General features: G+C 44.4%; 1 pseudogene; it reads left to right on the top strand.

The window, feature by feature from the left end:
* The window catches only part of LOC141167586 (NXPE family member 3-like), a 101780-nt pseudogene extending 99879 nt beyond the window's left edge, over positions 1 to 1901 (top strand).
* The last annotated feature ends 20751 nt before the right edge of the window (positions 1902 to 22652 follow it).

Raw genomic sequence — 22652 nt, 5'->3', positions numbered from 1 at the left:
CATCAGCGGCATACATCAGTACCCGACAATTTAGAACAGAAAGAATAGAGCATCACACATAGATTAGATAGATAGAAACATGTCAGTCACATATATAATAAGTACAGTGACAGTTTTGGTTACTGCTCTTGTCATTTAGTGTTAAAATAAAAGATTTATTAAAAAAAAAATTGGCGTGGGGTTCCCCCGTAATTTTAGTATCTAGCGGAGGGCAGACGGCTGGGGCAGATGTTTGAAGCCTGGGAAGGGGGTAATACCCATGGAGCTTCCCAGGCTACTAATATCAGCCCCCAGCGAATACCTAGCCTTTACTAGCTATTAAAATGGGGGACCCCCCAAAAAATGAAGTGGGGTCCCCCCTATTTTAATAGCTAGCAAAGGCTAGGCAGACAGCTGGGGGCTGATACTAATGTCCCAGGAAGGGTGCCATGAATATTGGCCCCCTCCCAGGCTAGAAACACCAGCCATCAGCCACCCCAGAAATAGCACATCCATAGGATGCGCTAATTCTGGCACTTAGCCTCGCTCTTCCCACTGCCCTGTAGTGGTGACAGTGGGGTAATAGGGTTGGGATTGATGTCAGCTTATAATGCCAGCTGACATCAAGCCCAGGTTAGTAATGGAGAGGAGTCTATAAGACACCCCCATTACTAACCCCTTAGTGAAAGTAAAAAAAAAACAAACACCCAAAATAAAGTCCTTTAATTGAAATAAAGACACAATACTTTAATGTTCTAAATTATACTCTACTTACCATATCGCCCATTCCAGCTGAAGCCAACAATCTCCTGCAATAAAAGTAAAATAATAAACCAACCTCATCCTTACCTTTCCATGGTTCCCAGGACGGCTTCAACTCTGCTACATTGAGATGACAGGCTGGATCGCATCAGAACGCTTCCATCCAGATTGCCATGGCGCAGACACTGAGAAGCTCCTCAGTGAAGCTCCTCAGTGTCTCGCTGTGACGGCATCCAGATGAGCCGAGTTCATGTCCAATGAACTCAGCTCACCTCATGCACGTCACTGACAGCGTGGGAGAATTCTCCGGCTCATGCGGTGCCGGCAAATGATGTCACCGCTTGAGCAGGAGAATTCTCCCACGCTGGGACGGGATTGAGATGGCAGGCTGGATCACAGCAGAACGCTGCCATACAGCTTATCATCCTTCAGAGACACTGCGGAGCGAAAGCACTGCTGCGATCCAGCCTGCCATCTCAATGCCGTCCCGGCGTGGGAGAATTCTCGGGAGAGTATCGAGCAGTGGCGAGCATGCTCGCTCATCACTAGAGATGATCCTTTTTGTTCATATTAAAAATATTGTCACTATGTTAACCATGCCTTTTTATTGACCATGATTATCCACAGCTCTCAAGCAAATAGACCTCCATGTACCTCACCACCCAGGACCATTGTTGGCGACAGATGCAGAGTATAACTATCTAATGCAATTTAGAGCCCATCAGAAGCCTCTGCGAATGCAACGTATAGGAATTAAAGAGTTACATTACATCGCTACAGAGCTGGATGGACTGGGAGCTCGGAAAGGAATGGTGATTGTCTTAACTTGCTCTGCTCATTTTTCCACCTATCCTTTGGGCCTGTACATTCACCGACTGTGGCACATTCGTGAAGCTGTATTTAGACTTTTGGAACGTAGCCCTGACACAAAGATACTTATTAAATCGGCCAACACCGGATATAATTTTCCCATGGTTAATGACTGGTTGTCCTATCAGATGGATACAGTAATGAGAGCTATGTTTTCCAAACTTCCAGTGACCATATTGGATGTCTGGCAAATGACCACATGCTACTGAGAACCAGAGAATCTTCACCCAGTACGGATCGTTATCAAAAATGAGGTGGACCTGATGTTGTCCTTTATATGTCCTCAGTAATGTAGAGCACGGAAACGTAAGTGACATTGAGTTATGAGTCCAGCTGATCCCCTGACCTATTGGATTGCTATAACACAAAAATGTTCCTTCATTAATAAAATTCATCATCCATCCACACGATAGGCAGTAAAAGTATAATCGCAAGATTGAGAAAATCTATTTTTTTCGGTTTTGAATACAGGTTAAAACCAAACCAAGCTGCAGAAGAAATGATACTGTTAAATATTTTGTAAAATAAGTTTGTTATTAAGCTGTGATGGAAATTGAGAGTGGTAAATTAGGCACTCACTACATGAACAAGTCAAATTACAGCTCAGGCGCATTCACTTCCTAAAACAGTAGTGAGATATCCAAGCCATAGCCATTAAAGGTGACCAGTAGTGTTGAGCCACCCCCGTAGTGTTCGAGTTCGGTTCGGTTCGTCGAACACCCGTGTGTTCGCCGAACTGTTCGTCGAACTGTTCGTCGAACACCTTCGAACACCGTTAAAACCAATGGCAGGCAAACAAAAACACATAGAAACACATAGAAAACACCTTCAAAGGTGTCCAAAAGCTGACAAACTGCTCAGAAGACACAACTAACACATGGAAAAGTGACAAGTACATATAGTCATGCGAAAAGAAAAGAGGTGGAGGAGTAAAAGGAGGGGGAGACACAGATATAGGCATGTCATGCCCTTCTAAAATCCAAAAAGTGAGAAGCCGAGACGGCCAGTCCGCTCCTGCCCGTGCCACCTCCGTGTCGCCGGGTTTCTGCCAGAGCCGCGATGAACCCTGACGGCCAGCCCCCCTCTCCCAATACTGGTGCCTGTCCGCTGGTGGGTCGAGAGAGCCCCCCTGTGGTGGAGGCAGCTCTAAGCTTTTTAATTTAAATTGTCCCTCTAATTTGAATGAATACACTTTAAATCCATTTACAAGGATCTATTGGAGGGCAAGTCTCATGCCAGCAGCCGCGTAATTCCAGCTCCAGTAGCGTCCACTAAAGCTGCTGCAGTTAAAAAGCTTTTATAAGGATCGAGCTCGGCTGTCCACCGCAAGGCATCCTAGTGCTAGTCCCAGCCCCTATGCCTTGGGGTGCCTCCTGATGCTCTTCACTAAGTATCCCGTGGTCCCGAAGCATTTCCTTTGAAAAAATTAAGTGTCCAAACTACAGGTGGTGTATCTTGCTTAACAGCTGGGATAATCCGCTGACTAGCAGACACTGCTACTAGGCACAAAGTATTTCCTGGGCTAGATGCAGTTAAAAATTTGTAAGTAGATACTCTCGTTGGATGCTGAGAAAGCATTCCATAGAGTCTCCTGGCACGCCATATATGATTCTCTTAAAAAGCTTGGGGTAGGGGTCTAGGGGACCCTTTTATAGCCAAAATCACGGCCCTGTATCACAATACGTCACCTAGGCTGAAGATAAATGGAACTGTAGCACCGAGGGCTCAGTTGCTACAGACGTATTCCACCTCACCCAGAGGTGTGATATCTCACTCTCAGATAAGGATGGAGTGTGGATCAGGACCCGACACCTGCATGCATTACACCACATTGCCGTGGGGCAGGGCGACCAATATGCCCCTGAGATGGGCACGACAGTCCCTGTCCCTGGCTGGAGTGGGGGGAGGGAACACTGAGGAAGGGGAACCCTGCAGTGCAGGAGCAGGGAGGAAGCAGTTCCTGGGTGCATTGAGAAGGGAGTATAAAAGGTGGGCACCATCTTAGTTCAGTGCAGAGAAGTCTGAGCAGAAGTGGCAGGGAGCAGGGGCTCTGCATGAGCTCTGCTCCGGAGGCGGGCCTAGCAACAGAGGCCCAGGCCTGCAAGAGGGAGAAGGAAGGAAGAGGAGCGGAGAAGGCTCCAGGAACGAGGAATGAAGGGATCCCAGGGGTGCGGACGGGCGAGTCGCCACCGCACGCCCGAATCCACCTGCGTGGAGGGGTCAGGCCAAAGGGGGAGACCGGTCCCCGAACTAGTGGAGGCAGGAAACGACCCTCAGCTAGAAACCGGAGGCTCTGACATTTTATGTGGCGCAGCCCCTTGCTCCACCCGCTAGGAAGGCACCACATAGGGTCAGGGAAACTGGCGCCAAGTTTACCAAGAGGAGGCCCGAGGCAGCCGGACAGAAGTGTTGGTAAGAAAGGCCAGACAATGGACACACAAAGGGGGTCCTGTGAAGCGCTCCAAAGTTATCTGGGAGTTGTCTGAGCCCCTCACCTGGTGAGCACAGTACGACGTGGGCAGCCGTTACCTGCAGACGTGGTCTGGATAATAAGAACTGTGAGTAAAGGCCCTGAACTGCATCACTGACTCCGTGTCGATACTGCTGCTGCCCTGCACCATCACCCCCATCCTCCGCATACACTGCCCTGAGGCTATACTCCTCCCGTGGGGAGTTATGCTACGCTCTGCTGCACCCACAACACCAGCCTTAGCGGTCTGCCCTGTAGCGGCGGTTCACTCTGACCGCAATCCACGGGTGGCGTAGTCGGACATTTAAACATCAAAACCACATAAATAGTTCCGCCACTGGTTTGACCGCCCTGAGCCACGGAACCGGATCGCCGCCACGAAGACTACATCCACCAGCATCCACCAAAAAGGGTCCGGCTCCGGGTGTCCCAAGGCCCAGGGGGTGCGTCAGAACATTTTCATCACCTTTCACAATCACCAATGGGACAAGGCAGGGATGTCCTCTGTCCCCTCTCTTATACATCCTAGTGACGGAGCACCTGCTCTCATCAATTCGCCATAACCCCAATATTAGGTGGATTGAGGTGGGAGGCACCGAGTACAAGTGCTCTCTATTTGCTGATGATGTCCTAGTATATATCACTCAATCACATATATCCATCCCTGCTGTTATGGCTGAAATAGATCACTTTGTTACATGGTAAAATTTTAAAATCAATGCAGCGAAGTCTGAGGCCCTCGATGTCTCCCTCCCTAAATCCATATAGGATTCCATCCAGTCCAACTTTCCCTTTGCCTGGCCCTCACAGGGTATCAAATACTTAGGAATTCCTATTCATAGAGACCTCTCCCATCTATGTTATCTTAATTTTGGGCCCTTTATTGAACAATTCCATACAGACCACGGTTGGCAAGTTAGAACTGTAAGATTCACTACGTGAACCACTGGTGTTTTGTGGAAAAGCACATGTACACCACGTTCCAAATTATTATGCAAAAAGTGTTTAGGAGTGATAAGGGAAGAATTTGTTTGTTTGTCAGTTAAACTCATTGATGGTGATGTGTGTCAGGGCTCTTTATATCACTGTAAGCAATTGCAGACACCTGTGCTAATTAGTTTGGCAGGTGTGTCCAATGAAAGGCAAGACTACTTAAGAAGGCTCTCTCACATTATTAAGCAGCCTACATTTTCTGCCAAAATGGGAAAGAAAAAGGATGTGTCGGCTGCTGAGAAGCAACAAATTGTGGAGTGTTTAGGTCAAGGCATGACTACAATCAACATTGTGCGATGATCAGGATGAAGTGTCTTGGCAATCAAGAAGTATGTAGCTGATTCACAGTACACACGTGTGCGTGCTGATAAGGGCAAATTGAGGACTCTTTCCTACAGGCAATTACGTCAGGTTGAAAGAGCAGCGGCAAAAAAGCCTTGTCATAGCAGCAGACAAGTTTTTGAAGCTGCTTGTGCCTCCAACGTCCCCCGAACAACAAGATGCAGGGTCCTTCAGAGGTTTGCAGCTGTGCATACGCCATCCTGTCGACCTCCTCTATCCACTTCACAGAAGCAGAAACGGCTCCAGTGGGCCAAACATTACATGAAGACTGATTTCAAAACTGTTTTGTTCACGGATGAGTGCCGTGCAGCGCTCGATGGTCCAGATGAATGGAGTGGAGGATGGCTGGTTGATGGACACCCCACGCAAACACGGCTACAGCGCCAACAAGGAGGAGGTGGAGTAATGCTTTGGGCTGGAATCATGGGGAGAGAGATTGTCGGCCCCTTTAGGATCCCTGAAGGCGCTAAAGATGAACTCCATAATGTATGTGGATTTTCTCAAACAGCACTTCCTGCCATGGTTCAAGAAGAAGAACCGTGTATTTCACAGCAAGATCATTTTTCTGCATGATAATGCACCATCTCATGCTGCACATAAAACATCTGCATCTCTGGCTGATATGGGCAAAAAAGGGGACAAACTTATGGTGTGACCCCCATGCTCCCCTGACCTCTACCCCATTCAGAACCTTTGGAGCATCATTAAAAGGAGTGTCTATGATGGCGGGAGGCAGTTCACATCTAAGCAACAGCTCTGGGAGGGTATTCTGTCCTCATGCAAAACAATTGAAGCAGAAACCATCCAAAACCTGACAAATTCAATGGACGAGAGAGTTCAGAAGCTCCTTTCGAACAAGGGGTCCTATGTGAAAATGTAACATCACCTAGAATAAAGTTTTGAGTTGAAAACTGTTTGATTTCAGTTTCTAACAACCTGCTAATGCTTATAATTTCAAAAATGACCATTTTTTTGGTCTTTATTAAAATGAAAAGGTTGATCGAAAAGTTTGGGGGATCTAAGAGTGTGGCAACCCAGTAGTCATGATTACTTCGAATTCTGACAATATGAGGGTCATGCTGCAGGTAGTGCAGCAAGAAGGCACTTATGTGTCTTGCGCATCTCGGAGCCCCAAAATTATTTTCCGGGCTAGATGCAGCTAAAAATTATTTTTAATTTTAAATCTGGTGAAGCTTATTATAGATGGCCTAATAGGATCAGTGCTGCACACTGCTACAAAGCCCAAATTATTTTCCAGTCAAGATACAGATAAACATGATTAGTAATTTGAAAGCTTAAAACGGTTGGTAGGGTGATTTTAACCAATCATCAAGCTTTTACTCTCCCCAGGATGACACAGGGGTAGAAAAGTCGTTTCGGATCCATGATTTGTTCATCTTTATGAACGTGAGTCTGTCTACATTATCAGTGGAGAGCCGCGTGCGCTTATCTGTCAGTACACCACCAGCAGCGCTGAACACACGTTCAGACAGAACGCTGGCTGCGGGGCATGACAAGATCTCCAAGGCGTAAGTGGCTAGCTCCGGCCATTTATCCAGATTGGAAGCCCAAAAAGAGCAAGGGTCCAGTGACACAGTCGTGGCTTCAATGTTTACTTGGAGATACTCCTGTACCATCGTCTCTAGGCGTTGACTATGTGTCAGACTTCTTGTCTCCTGTGGCCTTGCAAAGGATGGGCTAAAAAAGTGGTGAAATGATTCCGCAAAATTGATGTTACCAGCAGATACTGTGGTTCTGTTACGGTTTGAGTGCTGAACACTTGACGGTCCCACGGTTGGCAAGTTGGAACTGTGAGATTCACTACGTGCACCACTGGTATTTTGTGGAAAAGCACATGTAAGATTCTGCAACAGTCTCTGCTGATACTCCTGCATGCGTGCATCCCTTTCTATGGCAGGAATAATTTCTGCAAATTTACTTTTGTACCGGGGATCTAACAGTGTGGCAACCCAGTAGTCAGGATTATTTCTAATTCTCACAATTCGAGGGTCATGTTGCAGGTAGTGCAGCAAGAAGGCACTCATGTGTGTTGCGCATCCAGGAGCACCAAGTCCCTGTTGTGTTGGTGGCGAGGTAACAATCATGCTTCCTTCCTCTGTCCTCTCCCCCCAACCTCGCACAACAGAAATGTGATCAAGGTCTCCCTCATCTGATGAGTCTTCCATCAGTTCGTCCTCCACTTCTTCCAGGGCTCCTGCACCTTCCTCACTAGTTTGGCTGCTACCATGCGCCCTGGTAAAATCATCTCCCCCACCCTCACATGCCTGCCGCCCTGGTGCTGCCGACCGTCTGGACCTTGCAGATGTTAGCCCTTCCGCATACAACTCCTCCTCCTCTACTTCCTCCACCTCCTCTTGTGCCACCACCTGACTCCGAATTCTGTTTAACATGTGCTCCAGCATGTAAATCACCAGAATAGTCATGCTGATAATGGCATCGTCAGCACTAAACATCTTCGTCGCCATTTCAAAACTGTGCAGAAGGGTGCATAGGTCCCTGATCTGAGACCACTCCTCCAGCGTGATTTGCCCCACCTCTGAATCTCGTTGGCCCAGGCTATACGTCAGAACGTATTGCACCAGGGCTTGTCGGTGCTGCCACAGTCGCTGCAACATGTGCAGAGTTGAATTCCACCGGGTAGGCACATCGCATTTTAGCCGGTGAAGTGGCAGGCCCAACGACTTCTGTAGAGATGTAAGTCGCTGAGCTGCGGGATGCGAACGGCGGAAGTGAGCACACAGCGACCGTGCCCTCTGCAGAAGGCCATCTAGTCTGGGATAGTGGGCTAAAAATTGCTGGACAACCAGGTTCAACACGTGAGCCATACAAGGCACGTGTGTGACATTGCCCCGGCGAAGGGCCGCACCCAGGTTTGCAGCATTGTTGCACACGGCCTTCCCTGGTTTCAGGTCCAATGGAGACAACCATTCATGAAATTGGTTCTCCAGAGCTGACCACAACTCCTCAGCTGTGTGACTCACATTTCCCAGACATTTCAATGTAAAAACCGCCTGATGACGTTGAGCCCTACTGCCAGCATAGTAAGGAGGTGTGCAGGATCCCTTCTGCGCAGTTAGAAAGCTTGTGGCATGACCAGACAGGCTTTGGGTGCAGGTGGAAGACCGAGAGGAGGTTGAGGAGGCAGAAGCAGTGGAGGAAAAATGACATAAAGAGGATTGACGCACAACTCGTGGGGACGGCAAGACTTGGACAGCAGCCCCTTGTCCTGCTGTCACCATAGTTACCCAGTGCCCAGTCAGCGACATGTAATGCCCCTGTCCATGCCTACTCGTCCAAGTGTCTGTGGTGAAATGCACCCTGTCACACACAGAGTTTCTCAAAGAAGCGGTGATGTTGTGTGCGACATGCTGGTGGAGCGCAGGCACACCTTTCTTTGAGAAGTAGTGCCGACTGGGAATCTGGTACTGGGGCACTGCAACGGACATAAGGTCTCGAAAATCCTCTGTGTCCACCAGGCGGAAAGGCAGCATTTCTGTAGCCAAGAGCTTGCAGATGGTGAAATTCAACCTCTTAGCTTTCTCATGGCTAGGAGGAAATGGTCTTTTACTTGTCCACATCTGAGGGACCGAGGGCTGGCTATTGTGCTTAGACGGGGTTGATAAGGGTGTCCCCGGCAAACTGCCGGTCTGTGAGGAAGATGCAGGCGGACATGTTAGGTTGCCTTGATCCAAAGGTGGTGCTATCGATGTCGGACAGCGCTCAAGACCAGCTGGTGTTACCACCTCCAAAGAAAATGATGACCTGCCAATCACGCTGGCTGTTGCGGGTAAAGAGGTGGCAGGTCTGCGCCCCAAAACAGGTGTGACTGCTGTCCCCCCAGTCACAGAGGATGAAGAGGCCGCGGATGCACAAGATATGGCAGACGGTGGTTGGCCCGGCCGGCTAGACCGCATTGTAGCACACTGAGCTTCCCACTGCAACTTATGCTTCATGTCCATGTGCCGGTTCATGCATGAAGTACTCAAACTATGTATTTTTTGGCCTCTACTTAGCTTTTGCTGACAAATGTTACAGATAACACGAGTTGGGTCATCTTTATCGATCTGAAAAAATGCCCAGGCTATGCAAGGCTTAGCAACCATGCGACCTGAAGAGCCACCACGACTTGTGGTGAGAGGCAGAGTTGTGTTTGAGGATGCAGTTGTTGACGTGCTTCCAGTACTACGTCTCTGTCCAGGAAGGCGCAACCTGACCTCGTCGTCACTAGCATCTTCCTCCACCTCCTCTGCTGACCTCATCTCTTGGCTGACTGTGGGTTGACAGTAAGTGGGATCTCCGACCTCATCATCATCACCCTGTGCGTTATCACACCCGTCGTCCTCAGAGCCAACCTGTTCCTGCCCTGACAAAAAACTAAAGTTGTCGCTCCAATCAGGTATTTGAGTCTTATCATCGTCTTCCTCATTGTCTCCACCAACAGGAGTTAGAGTTTGGGAATGAGGGTCTACATTATGGTCAGAACCTTCTGCGTCTGGTCCTGGATCCGACTCATAAAGATTCTGGGCATCAGTGCAGATCATTTCCTCGTCTGGATTCACAGAAGCGCTGGAGTCGACCTCTGATTCCCAGGCTATAGTATGAGTAAACAGCTCTGCAGACTCAACCATCTGTTCTACCTCATACTCAGACGGGCAGCTGGAGATTTGGGAGCTGTGAGGAAGCAAGTGCGATTTGGGTGACACCTTTGAGGACTGGAGTATTTGTGATGTTGAAGTTGATGTGGAGGAGAGCCCACTTAAAGGAGCACTTGATATCCGTTGAAGCACCTGCTGTTTTTGTGCCTCATCTGGAATTTGTAGCGATTGGCGTGGCCGTAAGAAAGGGATCTTATCACATTGTCCGCTAAAAGAAGTAGACATTTTAGTTTTGCTGGAAGATGGTCTTTCTTCTGCACCTACCCCACGGACACAACCTTTTTTCCCCTTCCCAACACGCCTATTCCCCTTTCCACCAGCAGCAGGCCTTTTTCCACTCATTTTGGTGGTTAACTAATTCACAACTCTGGAGTTGTTTGCACAAAAAAACAATGGATGGTAACCGAGCAGAGCTGAGTGGCCAAACTGTGGTATTAGGCCAAAACTATTGGCTGGGTTAGATGCAGAAAAAAATTATTTTGAATTTGCAACCTGATGGAGGTCAGTATAGATGGACTAATAGACCAAGTCCCACACACCGCTAGAAGCCCAAATATTTTTTCAGAGCTAGATGCAGAAAATTTTTTTATTCAATTTGCAACCTGATGGAGGTCAGTATAGATGGACTAATAGACCAAGTCCCACACACTGCTAGAAGCCCAAATATTTTTTCAGAGCTAGATGCAGAAAAAAATTATTTTTAATTTGCAACCTGATGGAGGTCAGTATAGATGGACTAATAGACCAAGTCCCACACACCGCTAGAAGCCCAAATATTTTTTTAGAGCTAGATGCAGAAAAAAATGATATTCAATTTGCAACCTGCTGGAGGTCAGTATAGAAGGACTAATAGAACAAGTCCCACACACTGCTAGAAGCCCAAATATTTTTTCAGAGCTAAATGAAGAAAAAAATTATTTTTAATTTGCAACCTGATGGAGGTCAGTATAGAAAGACTAATAGACCAAGTCCCACACACTGCTAGAAGCCCAAATATTTTTTCAGAGCTAGATGCAGAAAAAAATTATTTTTAATTTGCAACCTGATGGAGGTCAGTATAGATGGACTAATAGACCAAGTCCCACACACTGCTAGAAGCCCAAATATTTTTTCAGAGCTAGATGCAGAAAAAAATTATTTTTAATTTGCAACCTGATGGAGGTCAGTATAGATGGACTAATAGACCAAGTCCCACACACCGCTAGAAGCCCAAATATTTTTTCAGAGCTAGATGCAGAAAAAAATTATATTCAATTTGCAACCTGCTGGACGTCAGTATAGAAGGACTAATAGAACAAGTCCCACACACTGCTAGAAGCCCAAATATTTTTTCAGAGCTAAATGAAGAAAAAAATTATTTTTAATTTGCAACCTGATGGAGGTCAGTATAGATGGACTAATAGACCAAGTCCCACACACTGCTAGAAGCCCAAATATTTTTTCAGAGCTAGATGCAGATAAAAATTATTTTTAATTTGCAACCTGATGGAGATCAGTATAGATGGACTAATAGACCAAGTCCCACACACCGCTAGAAGCCCAAATATTTTTTCAGAGCTAGATGCAGAAAATTTTTTTATTCAATTTGCAACCTGATGGAGGTCAGTATAGATGGACTAATAGACCAAGTCCCACACACTGCTAGAAGCCCAAATATTTTTTCAGAGCTAGATGCAGAAAAAAATTATTTTTAATTTGCAACCTGATGGAGGTCAGTATAGATGGACTAATAGACCAAGTCCCACACACTGCTAGAAGCCCAAATATTTTTTCAGAGCTAGATGCAGAAAAAAATTATTTTTAATTTGCAACCTGATGGAGGTCAGTATAGATGGACTAATAGAACAAGTCCCACACGCTGCTAGAAGCCCAAATATTTTTTCAGAGATAAATGAAGAAAAAAATTATTTTTAATTTGCAACCTGATGGAGGTCAGTATAGATGGACTAATAGACCAAGTCCCACACACTGCTAGAAGCCCAAATATTTTTTCAGAGCTAGATGCAGAAAAAAATTATTTTTAATTTGCAACCTGATGGAGGTCAGTATAGATGGACTAATAGACCAAGTCCCACACACCGCTAGAAGCCCAAATATTTTTTCAGAGCTAGATGCAGAAATTTTTTTTATTCAATTTGCAACCTGATGGAGGTCAGTATAGATGGACTAATAGACCAAGTCCCACACACTGCTAGAAGCCCAAATATTTTTTCAGAGCTAGATGCAAAAAAAAATTATTTTTAATTTGCAACCTGATGGAGGTCAGTATAGATGGACTAATAGACCAAGTCCCACACACTGCTAGAAGCCCAAATATTTTTTCAGAGCTAGATGCAGAAAATATTTATTTTTAATTTGCAACCTGATGGAGGTCAGTATAGATGGACTAATAGAACAAGTCCCACACGCTGCTAGAAGCCCAAATATTTTTTCAGAGATAAATGAAGAAAAAAATTATTTTTAATTTGCAACCTGATGGAGGTCAGTATAGATGGACTAATAGACCAAGTCCCACACACTGCTAGAAGCCCAAATATTTTTTCAGAGCTAGATGCAGAAAAAAATTATTTTTAATTTGCAACCTGATGGAGGTCAGTATAGATGGACTAATAGACCAAGTCCCACACACTGCTAGAAGCCCAAATATTTTTTCAGAGCTAGATGCAGAAAAAAATTATATTCAATTTGCAACCTGCTGGAGGTCAGTATAGAAGGACTAATAGAACAAGTCCCACACACTGCTAGAAGCCCAAATATTTTTTCAGAGCTAAATGAAGAAAAAAATTATTTTTAATTTGCAACCTGATGGAGGTCAGTATAGATGGACTAATAGACCAAGTCCCACACACTGCTAGAAGCCCAAATATTTTTTCAGAGCTAGATGCAGAAAAAAATTATATTCAGTTTGCAACCTGATGGAGGTCAGTATAGATGGACTAATAGAATGATGCTATGCCCAAAAACTGATAGGAACTGATGTAACCTAGTCCTGAAAAGGACTCCAATTACAATTAGTCTTTACTCCCACAATCTATCTATTTTAGAGCACAGACCTGCCTGATAAAAGTCGTAGGAAATGCTGTAACCTAGTCCTTAAAAGGACTGCAATCACAACTATTCCCTACTCCCAAGCTATCTGTATATTTGTGCGAAAATTGGCTTGAAATTAACAAGGTATAGCGCACACAGCAACAGCAGTGCCGTCTAACACGCACCTGCAGCAGTGAGAAAATGGTGGCGACGGGGAAAATGGCTTGGTCTTATAGGGCAAGGACATGTGACATACACTGCCAATCACACATGCCCTTGCTTGTGTGAAAAAAAGCACTTCGCTCCGTGTGTGCGCTGCTGATAGGCTGACAGATTGCACCTCCCCACTGCAAATGCGGGAAAGAGAAAAAAAAATGGAGATCTTCATTGTTCCTGCAGAGATCCATCCCCTGCCCCTCCCCCCGCCCCGCTGTACACTCAAACTGCGTATTAACATTAATTTTCATCATTACTGAGAAAAAATCCAGTTATGATTTTGGTGCACGAACAGTTATCGAACATAACCTCGAACAGCCGAATTTTTCTCAAATTGTTCGTGTTCGCCGACCGGCTCGAACACCGCCCAAAACAGCTCGAATTTGAGATTGGCGAACAGTTCGAGTAGAACAACGCTCATCTCTAGTGACCACCGCATTTCACGCAACCCCAGTCCATGGTCCGGATCAATCCACTTTGTCCGTGGATACGAGCTGTTTGAATTTCCAGAGCTTCTAGGCTTCCTGGAACAGAGTTTGATTTACTGACTTGGCAAGACATCAACTGTGTGGCGTGCGGTGCACAGGTGACTTCTCAACAGCCTGGCTTATCAAACATCATGCCAGGGATCCCGGTGGGTAATGAAACTCGTACAGCACCTGTCCACGACCAGAAAGCATTGACCAGAAAAATGGACCAGAATTGAGCGAAGCAATTCACTCATCTCTAAAAATCATTGCCAACGACAGGGAGATGGACCTGTTACATATTTTGGGGAGGTGGTCCTTGAGTCCTAAACCTTTTCTGACCTGGTGACTTTTCATTTTTATGCTTTCATTTTTTTTCCCCCTTTCTTATGAAGTCCATGATTTTTTTTTTATTATTTTTTAGTCAGCAAAGCCATATGAGGCTTATTGTTTTGTGGGATGACTTGTATTTTCAAATAACACGATTCACTTTACTGTATGATATTCGGAAAAACAACAAAAAAAATAAAAATCCAAATGAGTTGATACGGTGAAAGGTATGTGCAGTAAAAATGACCTTACAATATGTTTCTTTAGGTCTGAGCCAATAATATCAAACTGACAAGATTTTCTTACTTTTTTTATTGGTTAAAAAAAATATTGTAAATAAAAAAATAGACTTTGTCGTCATATTCTGAGAGATATGTGGCCGATTTCTCGAAGATTTTACTCCTGAAAATTTGGTGTAAAAGCTTCGAAAATGCGCAAAATTTTTGTACAATGCAAAAAAGTTGCAACTTTTAGCATTTTTACGACACTTTGAACAAGATCCAAGTAAATGGGTGGATCTGAGGCAGTAGAAGATGTGGCTATGACCACCCATCCCATTCATTAAAATTGATGGTGTTTTGCGTTCCAGAAATGTTTCTCCAGTCCAAGATTAGAGTAGAATTTTTGGCACAACACAAAGAGTTGCATGCCACACAGAAGATGCGTCTAATTTATTTAGTGACTTGTGCCTTTTAATGACTTTGGTGCTTTGTACCCGAGCAAGACCGGAGTAACATGAGCGTTGGCTGATCCAGTCTTATGTCTTTGTTTTGACCAACCATGAAATTTTACATGGGCTTGTTTTCCTTGCAGGATAAGTTGCAGTTTTCAATGGTGCCATTTTGAAGTACATAAAACTCAAGAGCGTATGAAATTAACACTTCCCACAGTTTTGGCATTTATTTATGTATTCTGTTTACTGTGCACAATATATAATCCATTAGTTTTATAGCACAAGTAGTAAAACAAATTGCTGTTATTTACTTTTCTCATTAATAAAACATTTTGATAAAATCTCATATTGGGAGCTGCGTGTCATCAGCTTTTATGAGATATTGACAGGTTAAGGTCCATTTTATTTTTTTTTTACATGCATATATATTTGGTTAAGAAAACATTCTTTTTTATTGGGTTTATTAACAATGTGTCTATGTTTAGCTTTTACAACCTCTATGTATCACTGTATATAGGAGATTGCAGAATGAGTTCCCCGTGAATGTATCAGTGATATTGTTATGATGTCACAATCAAGTTACTAAAATAGGTGCAGGGGTTGCAATGGTACCTGGGCCCTGGAGACTTAGGGGCCCAAAAATTCCATTTGGCCCATATGAGAAGACCATTACTATTAGAGACTTGCAATTATTGGGGGCCACATTGGAGCTTTTGCATGGGTATCCATGAGCTTCCAGTTACGCCACTGTCTGTAACCTTTATCTATCTTGTCCTGTCCTTGAAGTATCCTGTCCTGAATTGTTGTATTGAACAAGATGACCACATCAGAGTTGAGTTGAACTTTGCTGTGGTTAGAAATCATTTTAAGTCTATATTCCCACTTTTGGAAATCGTGAGTTTTTTCCACTGCATTTATTTTTGAAAATGTTCAAAAAGGTTAAAGAGAACCTGTCACGAGAAAAAAACGATATAAACCTGCAGATATGGGGTTAATCTGCAGGTTAATAGCATTATTAACCTTCCCTGCATCCTCATTTAGACTTATGCTGAGGAGAGCAAATGTACTTTAACCCCCCCTTCAGCATTCTGGAATTATTCACGTGGGTGGCACTGGCGCTGGTTCTGATTGACTGCTCTGACTGACAGCCAGCACCAATGCAGATCCAGTATCAGTCAGTGTCGGGAGCTCGGTTACTACTGCCACTCTTTTTACTCAGAGCGATGACTGAATCTGCTCTGACGCCGCTTCCATGACTGAAGCTGGAATCCTGCCGGGAGGAGTAAAGTTAATTTTCTCCCCACAGCATTTGGCTAAATGCAGGCGCCGGGCAGCATAATAAGGTTATTAATGTCATTAACCTGCAGATTAGCCCCATATCTGCAGGTTAAAAGTGTTTTTTTTTCAGGTGACCGGTTCCCCTTAAAGGCCTGCAGTCAAAAGGAGAACAGTTATGGGTAAATCAATAATGAAGTCCTTGAACAAGGTCTTCAAATTGAGGAATATTTCACTGGCGACAAAGACACGACTCATACATAAGAAACTGATAAACAATGGAAGCAGAACACCCAGATCGCTCTAATATCCTTTATTGCTACAATCAAAACAATAGGATAAAAACTTGATAAAAGATAAGAGTGTGGAAAAAAGGACCCCACCCCCCAGGGACCAACTACATGAAACTGATACAGGTAAGAGAAATCCAAGAATATGAGGCATATAAATAGGATCACATACTGTAGTTAAGTACACACTTATTTAACTCCAACTATACATATTACTTATGCCAAAATGTGGCAGCAATATTTTGGAATAATCCTACAGAGAGTAGCAGAAAATAAACACATGAAACAACCAAGCAATGAAAAGTGCAAGGGATAAAATCCCAAATAGGGAAAAGTAACAAATGTACCAAGGAAGATTGCGTCATCCTGGAGAGCGTGAAGTACAGGCCCCTGGATGTGGAGGCAGTTGATTTCTACAGAGAAGGTAGACAGAAAACACAGACCCTGCAGGAAGTAGATCAGGGCCAAAAAGTTTCATATTTCAGACCTTGTTTACCTCCATCAAATTAATGCTTTTTTGGGTGGTACAACTGAATAAAGTGTTTTGGGTATTCAGATGAAAGCCTTTATCGGAGTCCTGAAGTAGAAGGAGTAGGTGGCATGAACACTGCCATACACATTTTTGGGTGTTCCCTGTATAAGCAATATAGCTTCTTTGACCCCAGATAAATTTCAGGATATGGATCTTTAAACACTTAATTTTGGCTTAGTTTTGCCAACAAGACTGAAGATGATAAGACTATTACTGAAACTGGCAACCACCTGTTCCTTACTTTCCACCAAAAAAATGTATGGTCCTCAGAATAGGGTGATTGATGCCACAATTTTTGTGAGCTTTGTAATAAAACAAACACAAAAAAACTAACATAAATTTGGTATTATTAAAATAAAAATGATCCATAAAGCATTAATAAAGCATTAATAACTTATCAAACTATTTTTATAGCAAATTGAACATTCTAAAAATGACGTCCAAAAGCGATGACAGAATTTACCGGTTTCTATTTTTTACTTTTCCAATTTCGATCCACTTGGAATTTTTTTTACTCTCTTCAGTACATTTTATTGAAACTCATAAGTTACGTCAATGGAAAAATAGAAAAAAAAATGATGTGACTCTTCAAAGTGAGAAGGAATAAAAAAATACAATACAATGAACCCCCTATTTCCAAGAGGATAAAGAATGCAACGATTATTACTGTTTTTTCACTTCCACATTAACGAAAGGAATCTAAGTCCGACCCCTAACTTCATCATTCATCTTTATTAAAAATCCCAAACATCCTCCAAACCTCCTTTATGCCATTTTGTTATACATAGACTGTATTAAAATCGCTGCAAATTATTTTACATTTAATTGTTTCTTGTAGAGATTCTTTGATATCCTTATTTCTCAGACTGTATATAATGGGATTGATCAATGGAATGAATAAAGAATAAAGCATTGTTGGGATTTTCTTAATATTCAAGGTTTCTTCTCCTGTTGGAAAAACATAAACGCTCAATAAACTAAAGTAGAAAATGGAGACAACAATGAGGTGAGAGCTACAGGAGGAAAAAGCTCTCTGCCTGCCAATGTGGGACTGAAAACGTAAGATGGTGACAATGATATTAATATAAGATATTATTATAATTGTGATGGGGATGGAGAGTGCAGGAAAGCTGAACATAAACATCTCTAATTCAATAGTATTGGTCCCAGAACAAGAAGTGTCTATTAAAGGAACAAGATCACAGAAAAAGTGGTCAAAGATATTTGGCCCACAGAATGTCATCTTTGATACAGTTAAGGTTTCGATAAATGCAATGGAAAAACCAAACAGCCAACAGGTGACTGACAACTACACACAAAATGAACTTGTCATGATAGAGACATAATGAAGGGGATTACAGATGGCCACATATCTGTCATAGGACATCACTCCGAGAAGAAAACACTCAAATACTTCTGCACCACAGAAGAAAAAAAAAACTGAGTAATGCATCCATTAAAATAAATGGTCCCTCCATTATTTAGTAGAATAGTGAGCATCTTAGGGACAATATCAGTTGGTAAGAAGATGTCACTGATGGACAATTGTGTAAGGATGAAGTACATTGGGGTGTGGAGGTTCTTGCTGGTGGACACCAGGCTGAAGATCAGGAGATTTCCACATATTGTCCCAAAGTAAACCACCAGGAGAAGACAGAACAGAAAAATCACTGAATCTTGACTGTTTTGAAATCCTACAAGAAAGAACTCTTTCACTACACTCAGATTGTTCTCCTTCAAAAAGATAAAAAGTTATGTCAGTTGTCATCTTAGATGATGCGAGGACTGAATCTTGCTGCATTTTGCTGAGCTATCGCTATCATACCTGCTCACCGCATTCCAACAGTTCCAGTATTACTGCCAACTTATGTTCTAGTATGGCCCATAAGAAAAGGAAAGGCAAATAGCCTCAACTCTCTTATGTACTTCTTCCCTTACAACCCAAGACCTTTGCAAGATGGCACAAGGGAAGCTCCAACAACAGGAATCCTAATTTCAAGAACATCTTATCTTTCCAAAAGACCTGGGAAGGATAATCACCCGTTATTCACCCCATGTCTCCACTCTTCAAACAAGGGGGTCTGTCCATAAAATATTGCTTTGCTTGTTCTTCAGAGACAGTCTATGAAGTCTATTAGTTGATTGTACTTAAGTCATATGTCTTACCAATTCGAGAGCAAATTTGTCACTGATACATACAAAAGGAACTATTACTCAGCAATACAATAAAATACCTAAAATTCATATGTACATTGATTCCATTGCGTGCATGCTATTGATCTCTTTATTATTATTTATTGTCTCAGACACAATCGGTAGAAAAGAGTCTTTGGGGTTGAAGAGGTTGTCAAACATGAATTCTTAAATTATACAACATGTATGGTAAAAGAAAAACTAGCAATGTTAAAAGATGGAATGATGTTAAAAAAAATCTGCCTCAGTATATGGGGGAGTCTTTAGCAACAGTAGAATCACCACCACTGGCTTCAGTTGTACTATCAGTAGCTGTAGCGCCAGCGTCTCTGCCTTCTGTCTCTTTCTCCCGGCAGAGAGAGAAAGGCATGCTTGCGTGCTCCCTGTCTCTTAAAGGGGCCGCGCGCACCTTCCTAAGATGTCACCGGTCAATGGCCAGAGGGCATCTACTATTAAAGGCACCTCCCCCAACATAGAGGTGCTTGAGCAACATTGTAAGTTTGTTGCTTTAACTCTCTTGTTAGTTCTGAGATCCCAATGCTGCCCACCTGGCTGTCTATCAGGCGTGCCCGCCAGCCTGTCTATCAGCTGTGCTCGCCAGCCTGTCTATCAGCCATGCCCGCCAGCCTGCCTATCAGCCTTGCCCACCAGCCTACCAACCATGCCAACCAGTCTTGCTGCCGTGCCAGTCAGATCCTGTCATCAGTCCCATGGGAGTTGCCTGCTCTCACACGAAGTCGGTCCCGGAGTAGTACCTGGACCACCTTCCCGGTCCTTCCTTGGTTCATGGAGTCGACTAAGTCGCCGTATAGCCAAGGTCGGTCCGGGTAAGGCCCTAGTTATGCCCTTCCGGTCCCTCCTTGTACCGCACCACAGTGGTTCCACCATCTGTCTTCATAACAGTTTGCTCAGGCCATGGAATCCGGTGGCTCCCAGCCTCCCTCGGCCTCGAACCTTTACGAAGAAGTCTCCCACCAGAGATCTCAACAGGATAATCCCATCCTTTCTATGGACTGTACACTTCCGCCTGGATGCACTGTCTACCCCGACTGTGTCTGCCTCTACCCAAGCGGTAACCACTCCGGCGGCACCTCAATCCAGTGGCAACGTTGTTTGTGGCAGGGGCTTTGGATCGTGACAGTCTGCTCCTCCACAATTTGGTGGTGATCCCTCTCTATGTCGCGGCTTTTTAAATCAGTGCAAGCCACACTTCCAGCTCCTGGCTCATCAGTTTGCTTCTGATCAGGCTAAAGTGGCATTCATCATGTCTCATCTCACAGGAGAGGCATTGGCGTGGCTTAATCCCCTATGAGAAAGGGGGGACCTTCTGGTGTCTAATCTCCAGGCTTTACTTCCGGAGGGTTTTCATTGAGCCGGGCCTTATGTACTCAAAAGCCTTCTCTCTCTTCCGTCTGCACTAGGGGAACTTCACAGTGGGCCAATACGCTGTACGTTTCCACACCCTCTCATCAGAACTCACCTGAAATAATGAGGTTTTGGTGGCTACCTTTCGGGAAAGCCTTTCCGGGCGGATCAAGGATGAACTGGCCGGTCATGACATACCCACCTCTCTGGATAACCTAGTGTCTATGGCCACGCAGATTGGCATCAGTTTCCTGGAGTGTTCTAAGGAGGTGGTCCATAAAAGAAGACCTTTATGCCTTGCACCAACCTTTCAAAAACCAGTCTCGCTACAAGCCTCTGCCTCGGCATCTACCCCAGAATCTATGCAAGTGGACCAGGTGATGATGGGTAAGACTCACCAGGAGTTCCGCCGACCTGAGGGAAAATGCTTTTATTGTAGCAGTTTGGAGCATGTAATCTGCTCCTTCCCAGAGAGACTGCAAAATTCCAGAGCCTAGGAACACTTGGACAGGTCATCCATCCTCTCCATCCCTGACTCTGTCAGTAGTGATATCATGCGGCAAAATCTATTTTATCAAATCTGCTTATCCGAATTCCGGCGCTTCTGGGAATTTCTTCCAACAAGCCATTGTGGAGCTGTATCAGATCCTTACCCAATGTCTCCCGAATCTGTTGGCGGTTTCTTCAGTGGATAGGAAGCCCCTTTCCGAGTCCATCTTGTTCGTCACTGGGCATGTGGTTCTCCAGATTGGAATGCTACACTCTGAGAACATCTCCTTCTATGTTCTGCCCAGTCTCTCTCATCCGCTGATACTAGGTCTGCCATGGCTACAGAAACATGAACCGGTCTTGAATATGAGTTCGGGAGAGGTGCTCCACTGGGGACAGGAGTGTCACAAAACCTGCCTGGATTCCATCCATCCTGCTCGACCTCCATGCACTCCTTCTAATATACCTGGCTTGCCGGCACCCTACTGGTTATATGCGGACATCTCTGACAAAAAAGAGGCCAAGACTCTACTTCCTCATAGGCTCTATGATTGTCCGGTTGACTTCATCCCTGGTACCTCACCTCCCCGTGGTCGTATCTTCCCCCTGTCATTGGCTGAGACTCGTGCCATGTTTGAATACATTGAGGAGAATCTTACCAGGGGATTTATCCAGAAATCTACCTCTCCGGCTAGAGCTGGTTTCTTCTTTGTCAAGAAGAAGGATGGCTCTCTTCGGCCTTGCATCGTCAATAAGGGACTAATTAAAATAAACATAAAGAACAAGTATCCTCTGCCTCCCATCTCCGAGTTGTTTGATCACCTCAAAAGCGCTTAAATCTTCACTAAGCGCCAGGGTGACAAATGGAAGACTGCATTCAACACTCGGGATGGTTACTACGAGTACCAAGTGATGCCCTTTGGACTCTGCAATGCACCAGCAGTCTTTCAAGATCTGGTGAATGAAATCTTCCGAGATCTTCTCTACACATGCGTAGTGGTGTACCTGAAAGATATCCTGGTGTTCTCTCCTGACTTACCCTCACATCGGAGAGATGTTCGATAGGTATTGCAAAGGCTCAGGAAGAATCGTCTGGATGCCAAATTCGAGAAATGCATTTTTGAGCAGACTACTCTTCCATTCTTAGGATACATACTCTTGAAGACCGGCCTTAAGATGGATCCCGAAAAGGTGTCCACCGTTCTTAAGTAGCACCGACCTGAGGGGTTGAAGGTAGGGATGAGCGAATGTTTCAATATTCGGTTCAGATTAAGATTGTAGAATTTGCAATATTCGCCGATTTATTTAGTCGAAAAAAAACGCATACACAACACCTTCAAATGGGCCCAATAGCTTCCAAAACACATCAAATTAGGATTAGACACGACGGAAGTGCCATCAATTGACCAAGAGTACAAGTACTATACTTATTACTATGACAGCCACATTTATTCCATGGTGCTTTACATGTCAAAAGTGGTCACCGACTGGTACAAGAGGAGAGAGTACCCTGCCTGCAAGGGCGCACAAACAATTTACAAGGGAATGCATGAGGATACAGTAGGTCAGGGTACAGCTAGTCATGCAGCGGTATGCTGGAGCGGGGGTAACCACAGATTTCATGTTTGTCACAAGAAATGAGTCTTCAGCTTCCTTTTTAAGGTTTCCATGGTAGGCAAGAGTTTGATGTGTTGGGGTAC

Source organism: Phyllobates terribilis, unplaced genomic scaffold (assembly GCF_046119375.1).
Source record: "Phyllobates terribilis strain yellow unplaced genomic scaffold, ASM4611937v1 Scaffold_11__3_contigs__length_659146591, whole genome shotgun sequence".
In the NCBI taxonomy this organism is placed as follows: Eukaryota; Metazoa; Chordata; class Amphibia; order Anura; family Dendrobatidae; genus Phyllobates; species Phyllobates terribilis.
Note: the sequence above shows the minus strand (reverse complement) of the source record. Positions and strands in the feature narration are given on the sequence as shown.